Genomic DNA, 13240 nt, shown 5'->3' with positions numbered 1-13240 from the left:
TTTAATCTATCTCTGCCTGGGACCCACCACTCAAGAATCTCGGGGTTTGGCCTGGGTACTATAATTTTATAAGCTTCGCAGGTGATTGTGAAGCACAGAAGGTATTATTGTTCTAGAATTTCAGAATCAGAAACAAAAGACTAACACAAGTGTCTAAATTAAACCTTCTACCATTGTGGTGAGCTTGGAAGGGAAACACGTTGCAGACCTATTTTTAAGAGGGGAAGAGAAGCACAGAGAGGAGAAGCAATTTGCCTGGTTGGATAGGTTGGTGGGGGCAGGGTTAAGATAGGAGGCAGCTCCTTTATTTTCTTCCACATCCCTTCTTCTGGTAGCATGTCATAGAATCAATAGTTCCGACAGCTTAGCTCTATATGTACCCAGGCATGAAATTTCTATTTCTTATCTGGGACAACCTTTCCAATTAGATCTATACTACTGTTTTTATGTGTTTTCTGGTATGGAAACCACATACTAAGGGACTTTCTTTTGTAATTCTTAGCCCTTTGCAAGCCCAAGCAGTGGGTCATGAGACTCGCACATCTGTTTAGAAGAAGCAAGGGACCTTGGTGCATTCTGTACAGAGCATAACACATGTATGTACAGTGAAAACGCATCAGTGGGGATGGAATTGAGACCTAATTCAGTCTCAGCTTTCAATCCAGCTATAAACCCAGTAGGTCTGCCACTGGATCTACAACAGTTAATTCTTTTAGAACACAGAGCTAAATCCCCAAGGAGGCCTGGCCTGGAGAAGCCACCTGAATTGCTGTCTGCTTAAAGGTACACTCATGTTTCTTGGATTAACTGGGTCAGTTAGGTTGTTTATTTTTACCATTTGATTTCAAGGCAGGGCTGGCATCAGTGTGCTGGCAATTTCCAGAGAACAGAGGCTCTGAATGACTGGGACAGGTGTTCAGGAACCCCCAGTGACTATTATTTAATGTTGACCCTCCCCCAGCCTCACGATTTATGTATGAATTGGTTATGTATGTGACTGAGTTCTATTTTTAACTGCAAATATGCTCTCTTCAACTGGAATCATGTTCTTTAGACACTGCATTATGCAAGCTGGCTCCAGAGTTTGCCAGGAGTGCTAAAGTAAACGATGGGTAGTCATTGAAACCCCCACAGTGAGCAAATAGCATGCTTCCTTGCTGCAGGATAGAGTTTCAGTTGTGTTAAATAACTGGTGCTACCTGATGAGAAACCCTGTCTGGCTACCCATCAGCTTCTTGCATCTTGTGTCCTATCTAATCCCAGAATAAATCCTGTGGCCTTGGGGGAAGGGCCTCAAAAAGGCTTCTGGTGAGGAATATTAAACTTAAACAAGTCATAATGAGGCGAAAGCAATGTACTGCTCATTGTAACATATCTTCTCAGGTTTTAAGCAGGAGAGGAGAAAAGATGGTTTGGAGGCTGTCTAGGTGAGAAGCTGTTCTGGTGCAGGTGATCCTGCTTCATTCTCCTGAAGTGAATACATTAGACAAGACTACTGGTGGGACCTCAGGTGTTTTTTCTTAGGGCAGTCATAAGAAGTAGCTCTCAAGAGTTACATAGGATCATTTCACTCACTCCTTCTGGAAGACTGGCATCTGGCTTATCCAAGATGACCCAGGGAAGGGGCAGAGCTAGTTGTCTCTGAAGGGAGGATGTTAGTGTCACTCGCCACTTTGGTGGCAAACAAAAGAAGATATTATTAGGAAGACTGAGAACATCTCTGGAGGGGTTTAGGTAGCAGGAGCTAGATTCCTGACAGTCTCATCAGGACATCACTGCTGGAATGAATGCTCTCAACTATTCTTATATTTTTAAGTGTCTATACTAACCCATCAAAACCCAGGGGGTGAGTGTATTAGAGCTTTCCAGAGAAAAACAGAACCAATAGGATATGTATCTTATATCTACCTATCTGTCTGTCTATCTACCTACCTACTTGCCCATCTAGAGAGACAGAGAGATTGATTTGTTTTAAGGAATTGGCTCACATGAATATGGAGCTGACAAACCCAATCTGCAGGGTGGGCTGCAGGTTGGAGTTGGAGAGCCAGGGAGAGCATATGTTCCAGTTCAAGGGCTGCCAGGCAGGAAGGGCTATGTTGCAGATGAAGTCCAAAGGCAGGCAGCTGCACAATTCTCCTACTCAGGGAGGGTCTTTTTGTTCTATTCTGTCCTGCTCAGGAGGAAATCCACCCACATTTGTAGAACAACATGCTTTACTCCATTGATTAAAATATTAATCTCATCCAACAGAAAGAATAATGTTTGACCAAATATCTGGATACCCCATGTCCCAGTCAAGTTGACACATAAATTTGACCATCACAGAGAGCTCTGGAGAGGGAGAGCACAACTAGCTGAGCTTGAGTGTGTGACCATCTGTTTAGCCAGTAGACAGCGGGGTGTTTTGTTTGGCAATTCCAGAGACTTTGCACTATGGGGCAGAACTTATTTCCCATAGGGAAAGTGGGGAGCTGTTACCAGGAGAAAGGGGAATCGGTACTGGGAAGCCACAAGACAACAACTGGCTCTGGTCTCAGGAGAGTCTTACTTCATCACTTGCTTCTGTGTGGGTTAATGTGACAGCTTTGAAGGCCTCTTCCAGCTCCTCTTCTCTGTGTGAAAGGGAGAGCAGCCGGGATGGGGAAAGAAAGAATTTCTGTTCCTGTGCCCCTTTACCTCCATGAGTAGAAGGTAGACCATCAGCTTCAGCCCTTACTCTTAGAGCAGTGGTTCTCAACCTGTGGGTTTCGACCCCTTTGGGGGTCGAACGACCCTTTCACAAGGTTTGTCTAAGACCATTGGAAAACACATATATAATTACATATTGTTTTTGTGATTAATCACTATGCTTTAATTATGTTCAATTTGTAACAATGAAATTAGGGGTCACCACAACATGAGGAACTGTGTTAAAGGGTCGCGGCATTAGGAAGGTTGAGAACCACTGTCTTAGAGGTTTGTGCTAAGGATTCAGCACTCAAACTCTGGTTCCCTCTGGAAAGTCTCCCTACACTGTATAGGGTGTTGACAAGATATCTCTGCTCCCAGAAGAGTTTGAATCTAATGTACTTTGTGTATTTTCTTTCTTTTCCATTCTTTCCTACTAGAGGCGTTATGTAGCTGTGGCTGTTGCTACCCTACGCAGTACCTTTGTGGAATTAAAAAGGCACCAGACCTGCAGGGAGACGCACCAGACAGATACTGCCACTCCAGGGCACGTCTGTTGTGACATCCTCTTCAGAGGTTTGTAAACCTGATTTCTCATTGGCACATTACAGGAGAATTAACTCACTGCAAATTTCATGGATCCATGATGGGGTAGATATGATCAATAGTCTAAAATGAAAACAGATAAGATAAAAATACATAGAAAATCTAAATTTTTTTTCACATGTCTCAGTGGATCATGTACACAATCTGAAGTAGGCACAACCCACTTTGTGGACCACTGATCTAGAACCTATAGTTCCACTTACAGTACCTGTGCAGACAAGGCTTATTGATTACAGCACTCCTCCTGAGCCTGGAGGGGGAGCGTGGAATCTACGCCCTGAGGGCCTTATCCAGCCCACCACCTGTTTTTATAAAGTTTTATTGGGACACAACCTTGTTTATATATTGTCCATGGCTGCTTTTGTATTCCAGTGGCAGAAACCATATGGTCCAAAAGCCTGAAATACTTATTATCTGACCCTTCACAGAAATGGAAGAAGGCTGACCCCTGCTCTAGGCATTCAGTATTGGTCACTGTGTGTTGCTAATAAAATGGAAAACTTGTTTGCCATTCCTGCTTTAGAGTTAGACTGAAGTTTGGAGAATAGCTCATTGTGCTGATCAGGCCAAGCTTGGCCTTGCTTTCTTCTGTGGGTACTTAATCTTTGCTAGCTTTCTTAGAAACCTAATCCATTGGTCACAAAGACATAGGGAAGTGAGTACAGATAAAACTGGTCACCTAAAGTCCGTGTCCTATACAGTATAGTCAGCAGTGTCCACTCCACCCTCAGCCCGCTGCTATTTGCTTCCAGGTGGAGTGTTTGTTCCTCATCACAGGTAACACCAATGGCCTAGAGCAGTGATGGCGAACCTATGACACGCGTGTCAGAGGTGACACGCGAACTCATTTTTTTGGTTGATTTTTCTTTGTTAAATGGCATTTAAATATATAAAATAAATATAAAAAATATAAGTCTTTGTTTTACTATGGTTGCAAATATCAAAAAATTTCTATATGTGACACGGCACCAGAGTTAAGTTAGGGTTTTTCAAAATGCTGACACGCCGAGCTCAAAAGGTTCGCCATCACTGGCCTAGAGGCTCCACCACTAGAGCGCTCAAAGACACTGTACATCTGCAAAGGGGAATCTGTGCCAGAAAGTTTTAATTTCTCAGGAGGAAATTTTTTTTTTTTAAATTCAGAGTTTGAGATGACAATTGGGAACTGAAATGGCTTGTTTTCATGAGTCCTGACAATTCCCAACTCTGACAACTCCCTTATCCGTTCCTCTTTGGGTTTGTCTATTAGATGTAGGAAAGGAGAAAAGGGATACGAGCTGATAGAGGAAGGAAAGACAAAGGAAGGCAGAATAAGAGGGATGATATACTAAAAATGTATATAGAGTAAGGTGATTGAATTCAACACTAATTAAAGTCCACTCCTTTCAGGTGTGGGCAGTTCTTACAAGCGATAGTACCAGCCTGGATCCTTATAAAGGGGCTAGGAAATCTCCCAGAAGAGAAACTCCTCAGGGTAGTGGGGCCCTCATGGAGGTCTGTCTGGATTGGGCCTCTAGGCCTGCCCTCCCTGCTCCCCCCACCCCCTCCACATACACATCTGCATTCAATTTAGGGAGGAGAGAGTGCCTGAGAAAGAGGAGGAAAACTGGCAAAATCTGCTCCTTAAAAGCCGTGGTAACCTCGATACTAAGAATAGTGTTTGGGTCAAGTATAATGGACTAACACAGTGGTTCTCAGCCTTGGCTGCACATTACAATCACCTGGTAATCTTTTTAAAATCCCGATTTCTGGACCTCATCCTCTGGAAATTCTGTTTCTTTGTTATGGGGTGGGGCCACAACATTAGTAACAAAGAAACAGAATTTCCGGAGGATGAGGCCCAGAAATCGGGATTTTAAAAATATTCCCAGGTGATTCTAATATGCAACCAAGGTTGAGAACCACTGGACTAACAAAGAAAAAGGCAGGTGTTCCCTCTTTTCTGGGTAGGCACCTGTGGCTTTAAAACTCGAGTTTAAAATTCTCAGACTCGAGTGCGTTGGGCATCGGAAGCAGCTGCTCCTCAGTGGCCTCAGGAGACACATTTCCACAGCTCAGCAGGAGCCAAGAACTGGGCAGAGGGTCTTCCTGGAGACAGCCAGAGCAGGAAAAGAGAAAGTGGTGGGTGCTCCATTTCCTGGTAGGATTTGCCTGTGCGTACATGTGAGTACATTGGTTGGGTAATATCCAACTCCAGTTAATTTCGGGCTGGTCAAGAGTGCTTTTGTTGTATGTTTTGTTTATCCCTACACTTCCTCTTTGGGGAATTGCATTTTTCAATTCCACAAGGTTCTAGTAGGGCGGTTAATCATGTGGCTCTGGCTTTCCAGTCACATTGTTATGGGACACCAGAAACACCAGAAAACATATTATGGACAGCCCCCTGAATCGAAGGGAGAGGGTGGTCCCCTCCCCAGTTCTTATCATGTTCCTGAGAAATAATTCAAATGAGTGACAACAGGATTGTAGTAAAGCAAGCTAATTTACTAAGGAGGCAAAGCAAGCAAATTTATTAAAGAAGTAAGGCAGGTAAATCTATCAAAATCCACCTGGCATAAAGCACAGGTGGGCACTCAGCTAACCCAAGTGTGTTGCCCAGTGGGGTTCTAGAGGTTTGTTACCCTCCTTCCTATAAGTTTCAAGGTTCCTCTGCTGGATATGTTGGGCACAGACTAGATTTCAAGGTCCTCCCTTTTATTTTGTCATGGCTTTTCCTAGAATTTATGAGAACATTTGGCAAGTCCCAAGACTGCTGACTTCTTTGTTCAGTGAGTGAGATAAAATTTCCTCTCTTCCCTCTCCTGCCTTGGCGGTTCCAGGCTGATTTAAGGAGTGTATCCTCTGGTTTCGGAGGAGAGGTATTAATCATTTGCTCTCACGTGTCTTTGGTTGGAAAATAAGGTCTTGCTGCAAGCTGGTTGCAAGCTGCTCAAACTGTTTAGCCTTATTTAGTTTTCTTGCCTCAGTTTCCCTATTCCATTTGCCCAGGAATTTTCGTAGCTTCTACTATCCTGTTACAACATAGGTGGTTGCTTGGAAGAGAGAGTCCTCCTGGGCTTCTTGGGCTCTCATGTGTCCTGTGGTGTGTGCCAAGAATGCAAGATCCCACTGTTCTATTATCTCAGCCATTTCTCAAGATTGTTTTTGCAACTGGTAACAGATACTGTCTTCCCTGGACAAAGAGCAGGCTTGCTATAAAAGCAGTGGATTCCCCAAGCTGAGGTTCATTGGCTGTCATGCACACATATTGCCTGTGTGGCATCCCTCTGGGTTATGCCACCTGGCTGCTCCCATGAGACTGGGGTGAGAAGGACCAGTGCAGAGACGCTGATGAAGTCTCTTGTTTCTGACCCACCCCTTGTCTTCTGGCAGCATGTGAAAAACAGCAATAGGCTAACTTATTAGCTTGAAAGTAGGGCAGCGGTTCTCAACCTTCTGGCCCTTTAAATACAGTTCCTCCTCCTCCTCCTTGCCGAACCGGTTTGGCTCAGTGGATAGAGCGTTGGCCTGCAGACTCAAGGGTCCCGGGTTCGATTCCGGTCAAGGGCATGTACCTTGGTTGCGGGCGCATCCCCACTGGGGGGCGTGCAGGAGGCAGCTGATCGATGTTTCTAGCTCTCTATCCCTCTCCCTTCTTCTCTGTAAAAAATCAATAAAATATATTTAAAAATAAATAAATAAATAAATACAGTTCCTCATGTTGTGACCCAACCATAAAATCATTTTCGTTGCTACTTCATAACTGTAATGTTGCTACTGTTATGAATCGTAATGTAAATATCTGATATGCAGGATGGTCATAGGCGACCCCTATGAAAGGGTCGTTCAACCGCCAAAGGGGTTTCGACCCACAGGTTGAGAACCGCTGAAGTAGGGTAAAATCTAATCACAGAGGGTGGACATAGGGCTTCTGTAAAGTCCTTTTTAAGGATTGATGTAGATCTAGGAGAGAAAAAACTGCACTTCCCTGAGTTTACCAATTGTGTAGACAGACAATAATCTGGCAGTCATAAATGTAGTGGTTTGATTCATACTTTATAAATGTAGTTGCTATGCCTGTTGCTCATCTCCCTTACTGTTATGGCTTTGGTTGCTGTGAGTTGTAAATATGAACACTGATTCAAATGCTAATCTGCTTTATGCTCTCTCTTCCCCCACTCAGCCCCATCTTTACTTGTATGCAATGAAAACTACTCTCCTCCTGATTTTTTTCCTGTGGATGAGGGAAGTGAATGTGGGTCCAAGTGAATTTTCTTGGCTCTGAAAGCAAACTGACCAAAGCATGAAAGCGGATACCACAGTAAAACTAACATTTTTGTAGCCTGGGGCTGCAGAGCTTAGGGGCACTGCCATGACTGAACCTGTGTCTGGAGAGCTCAGTTCCAGCCTCTGCAGGATAGTTGCAATGGGAGTGAACTCTCTGAGCCCATGGGATGCATTGCCTAGGTTTTGCCACTAGATGGACCTCTAACTAATATTTAGCAATCGGTGTAGGTTTGGGTGGTGGTCATTTTTACGTTAGAACTCAGATCCTCGGCTTTATATTTTAGTACTATGTGATGAGGTTCACTTGAGATGTCCAGACTCACAGGCGAGTATGGTGGAGACAGCTGTAAGACCCTGATTTTGTTGGTGGGCGTGTCCTTCAGTAAATTGTTCACCCAGAGGTGGGATGAGTCCTGTTTACTTCAACTGCTAAGAATGGCACCTTTTTCATATTTTTCACAAAGGTGCCACATGTCCTAATGCTGGCCCAGTTTGGGGCCATGAGGAAAAGGGCTGGACAATCACAGAGGTCTGGTGCCCCTTTTCTGCACTCCCTCTCCCCCTTCAATCACAAATCCAACACCAGCAATGACTTAACTGAGAGATTTATTGTTGGATGAGAGCAAATGAAAACCTCAACTTATTCCATTAGTTTTTATTACAGCTGAATGAAATTTCTTATTAATGAGTGAAAAAAAATTAAGGAAAAGCTCCAAGTGAGCAGAAACAGGAGAGAAACTTTCCTTCTAGGACAGCGGTTCTCAACCTGTGGGTCGCGACCCCTTTGGGGGTCGAATGACCCTTTCACAGAGGTCACCTAAGACCATCAGAAAACACATATATAATTACATATTGTTGCCCTGGCCGGTTTGGCTCAGTGGATAGAGTGTCGGCCTGCAGACTGAAAGGTCCCAGGTTTGATTCCGGTCAAGGGCATGTGCCTTGGTTGCGGGCACATCCCCAGTAGGGGGTGTGCAAGAGGCAGCTGATCTATGTTTCTCTCTCATCAATGTTTCTAACTCTCTATCCCTCTCTCTTCCTCTCTGTGAAAAATCAATAAAATATATTTTAAAAAAAACAACATATTGTTTTTGTGATTAATCACTATGCTTTAATTATGTTTAATTTGTAACAATGAAAATACATCCTGCATATCAGATATTTACATTACTATTCATAACAGTAGAAAAATTACAGTTATGAAGTAGCAACGAAAATAATTTTATGGTTGAAGGTCACCACAACATGAGGAACTGTATTAAAAGGTCTCGGCATTAGGAAGGTTGAGAACCACTGTTCTAGGAGCATGGGATGATGCATCTGGCCTGGACTGATCTGTTATGTCATGTGTGCCCCTGAGCCAGTTACTCTACCCCCAAGGCAACAATTAGAAAAGTATATTGAACATAATGGTACAGTTTAATTTTTTTATATAAAGTAAACCCCTTATCAGGTTAAGGAATAAAACACTGCTAGCCTCTGAAGACCTCCTGCATATCCCTTCTCAACTGTAGTTCCCCTTTTCAAAGGGAATTACTGCAGCACTTTTATGGCGAATCACTTTGTTATGGAAAGAGCTGAGGTCTGAGAAGGCCTCCACATATTGCTTGCTGATTCCAAAGAAATAACCTGGAAGACTGGCTGTGAAAGGCATGAATTTATTAGGTCTTAGCATTGGGGAGGCATGCTGGTGAAGTCTCCACAACACAGGCTCTGGCAAAACAGGATTATTTAGAGTATAAAAACAAACGGTGATAAATCGTGCAAGCAGGGTGATGTACTCACACACAAAGCTGTTTGAGATGAAAATGTCCACTGTTTACAATCTGGGCTCACATCCAGGAACAGGTTTTTTTTGTGTGTGTGTGTGTGTGTGTGTGTGTTTTTTTTTTTTTTTTTTTTTTTTTTTACTGTTCCTTGACCAAGGAGCTGGCCAGACACTCAGGGTCGCACAGTACCCTTCAGATGGCCTTCATTATATTCCCATAGGGTGGGAGGGGGAGCTGGAGCTTGGGAAGGGACCCATGTTCTTACATACCACACACACTTTTTACTTTTCTTTAAAATTTTACTACATAAGTATACATCCATGGACACTTACTTGATTTTATCTGTTTTTGAAATTTATGGAAATGGATCCATACAGTGTATTTCTTTTTTTGGGCAGGGGAGGGGGATGATTCTGGCTACTTTTACCAAACTAATGTTTCTGAGAGGCATTCATGTTGCACACAGCTGTAGTTAATTCATTGTATTGTTGTATGAGTAAGCAGCATGTTTTTACAAATGCACTTAATTGTGGAATTTAATTATTATTAATTTGGGGATTTTAATTTGTGGAATACATCTGCTCTGGGCATGCTCATCCATGTCTCCTTGTACTCAAGTACAAACATTTAAGTAAGGTAGATACTTTGGATTAGAATTGCTGGGTCATGGGATATGTTCCTTCAGCTTTACTAGATGATGCTGAAGTGATTCTGTTGATTTGTGCTCCCACCAGCTATGTATGAGAGATCTCAGTGCTTCGCATCTTCACTGACACTTGGTAGTGCTAGTCTTTGCAAGGTTAGCTTTTCTCTTGGTGTGCATTGAAATATAATTGTGTGTGTGTGAGAGACACAGAGAGAGGTTTTAACCTAATATGTATTATTAGATAAACTTAATTTTTATTAAAAATTTCAAACATAAAAAGAATAATAGAGAATACTCACATATCTACTAGTAAGTCAGTAATTACTAACATTTGGCATCTTTGCTGTTTTATCTATATACTAGAGGCCCGATGCACGAAGATTCGTGCAAGAATGGGTCTTCCTTCCCCTGGCTGCCGGCACCGCCTTCGCTCTGGCCGGAGCCGCCTTTCCGCTTTCCCACCCTGCCCAGAGGCCTGGAGTGGCTGGGGAGGTGCGGAATGCCTGCGTCCCACCCCACCCCCAGCCGCTCGGCGCCTGTGTATGCAAATTATCCCATCTTTGTTGGGTTAATTTGCATACCCACTCCTGATTGGTTGGTGGGTGTCTCGAAGGGACTGTCAATTTGCATCGTTCTCTTTTATTAGTATAGATGTTTTGTGGGTATGAATTGTATGGAAACAGCAGTCATGATGATGTGCACTCTTAAAACACTTCGATGTGACTCTTCTAAGAGAAATATTGTACTATTTAATCACAATAACCAAGAAAATTTAGTCCCCCCCCCCCCCCCCCACACACACACACTTTGTTCTGTATTCTGGTATTATTTGAGGTTCATGGTTAATAAACCAAATTTACTTACTGTCACTCTAACTCTATGTGAATATACATATATATATATATGGACACCCATATATATATGGATATACCTATGTATATCTCTTCCTTTATGCTTGAAAAAGAGGGCTATGAGTTTTGCTTGGGTTTTTTAGAGACTAAATCCTGAAATCTGTCAAATGTTTCATGTGGGATTGGACCAATAAAGACGATGCAGTGAGATGATATTTTGAGATATGAATAACTGTCCCCACCTTTTTTTAACTTTTATCATAAAATTCAACCAGATAAGAAAATTATGCAAAGCAAAAGTATAGCTTTGTGAATTATTCCAAGATGAGTATCCACCCTGTGTGAATATCCAAACACAGCTGGTTCCCGCCCCAAAAGTAACCACTATTCTTTTATAACAATTATTTCCTTGTGTTTCTTTCATTTCTTTCTAGTTGATCATTCAAGTGTGCAAGTCTAGATCTTCTAGTTAAGTGTCCTCCCTTGTAAAAATGATTTGATATGTCCCTCAAGTCATTTTTAATCTACTGGTTTCCCTGCCATCCCTTTCTTTCCCTTAACATTGATTGGTTGCAGAACCTGGACCACTTGTCCTGTAGTCTGGATCTTGTGATTGCCTGTGCTGTCACCTCTGTGTTCCTCCATATTCCCTGTAGATTGGAAGCTGGATCCAGAGGCTGGATCACACTTGGGTTCGAAACCTTTGGCGAGATGCTAGGTGATGAGGCTTCTTTTATCTCATAATCTCAGAGCCCATGTTAGCAGCTATTGATCTCAAGGTTTAGATCCACCAATTCATTAGGCTTTGAGAAATGGTGATATTCTGAAACTATCATTTCTTTTTCATTTCATTTATTAATTAGTTCACGTCTATATGGAGATACTTTCTCATGGCAGTGGTTGTTTAGAGAAAGGTAATGCTAACATCTTATGCAACCCTGGGCCTGAAACCCTCCTAAGCCTGACCCCTTAGCAGGTAGCTCTCGCAGGACTTTGCAAAGCCCAAGCTGGCCCCAGAAATACTGGCCTGCTTGTTCTGGCACTGGACACTTATGGACCCAGAATCAAAGGACACTTACCCCCTGGTGACCCACTCTCCATAGGGTGAGATAGCTGTTTCTGTTCATATAGCAGATTAGATATTCTGAATACTTTTCCAGTTGAAAAACACCAACATTTAAAAATTATATCATTGAGCTTCCATAAAATGAATCTTCAGAGGTCAAAAGAAAAAAGAAAGGAAGAAAAAAAAGCAGAAATCTTGTGAGGTAATTGAATGACAAAGCTGGCTTCTGCACAGGGGGTTTCTGCTCAAGCGTGAAGACTCTAAACTTCCTCTTTGATAGTTGCAGGGGCTTAGCAGACAGGCAAGGGCTAGGACATGCCCAAAGGGAAGTTTATGTTAGGTGACCCTTCTGCTGGGGTAAGCATGAGCAAGAAATAAACCTGATAGGTGCTGCAGAGCACAGCATGGAGACTGGACTGTTTTAACCTTGACGCCAGATGGAAGGGAATAAAAAAACCTCCCATGAGAACTCATAATGACAAGCTGGCTCTCTTAGAGTTGTGGTCCAGATTTATGTAACGTGTGTGGTTAAAAAAACCTCAAACATATAATTAAATTTAGAATGGTTCTCAGTTGATAGTGTCTCCAGGGAAATGGCAGAAGCAAACATAACCCTTTTCTGGAGGAGTGCAACCTCAGCAACAGCTTCAGAGATTTTCTACAGAGCCTTTCTTCTAAGTGAGTCATTCAAGGCAAAATATTAAAAATGGTGGAGGTGGGGGGAGAGTGAGGCACATGACTGAGGGCCAGTTGCAAAAAACAGATATCAGAAACATACCCTAGACTTTGGATATTGGAATTATCAGATGCAAACTATAAACCAGACATATTTAAAATGATAAAACTGACATATTTTAAAAAATAAAGCTTGAGGAAGATGGCGGCATAGGTAAACACTGGAGACTGTCGCCGTGGACAACCACTTCAAAAATACAACTAAAAGTCGGAGCGGACATCAACCAGAACCACGGGAAGGCTGGCTGAGGAGAGTCTCTTCAACTAGAAGCAAAAACAACAGCATTCCGACGCTCAGCGGAGGCGCAGTGTGGAAAATTTAAAGGTACGGCGGTGCGGTGGTGAGGGTGCCCGCGCAAAGCGGGCTGGCGGCTGAGGGCGCGATTGTCGTTTTCAATCAGGAGCGAGTCTCAGACTCTGGGCTACAGATCCGGGCGAGTCTCTAGGGACCCAGACTCAAACGGGAGAAGCGGGACTGTCTGGCTACGGCCCCTCCGAGGTTTGCAGCGATTGCTGGGACAGAGAGGCAGAGCCCCTGGGACGGACTGAGAGCGCATAGCTGCTCCCTCCCCTGCCCTGTTGAGCCCGCCCCGCCCAAACCTGCGCACAGCCATTTGCCGATCGCCTCAGG

General features: G+C 43.3%; 1 long non-coding RNA gene across 2 annotated transcripts in view; it reads left to right on the top strand.

Annotated features, from left to right (window-relative positions):
- The window catches only part of LOC106696513, a 31774-nt gene extending 23384 nt beyond the window's left edge, over window positions 1-8390 (top strand). The window contains exons 2-3 of one of the 2 annotated variants that reach the window (XR_002828387.1): window positions 3111-3246; window positions 7439-8390. This is a non-coding gene — a long non-coding RNA (uncharacterized LOC106696513). Of the gene's footprint in view, window positions 1-3110; window positions 3247-3648; window positions 4073-7438 lie in introns of those variants that run through there. The other variant, XR_001347470.2, reaches the window with a different exon arrangement.
- The last annotated feature ends 4850 nt before the right edge of the window (window positions 8391-13240 follow it).

Source organism: Myotis lucifugus, unplaced genomic scaffold (assembly GCF_000147115.1).
Source record: "Myotis lucifugus unplaced genomic scaffold, Myoluc2.0 scaffold_18, whole genome shotgun sequence".
Taxonomy (NCBI): Eukaryota; Metazoa; Chordata; class Mammalia; order Chiroptera; family Vespertilionidae; genus Myotis; species Myotis lucifugus.
This window is presented reverse-complemented; position numbering and strand designations above follow the sequence as displayed.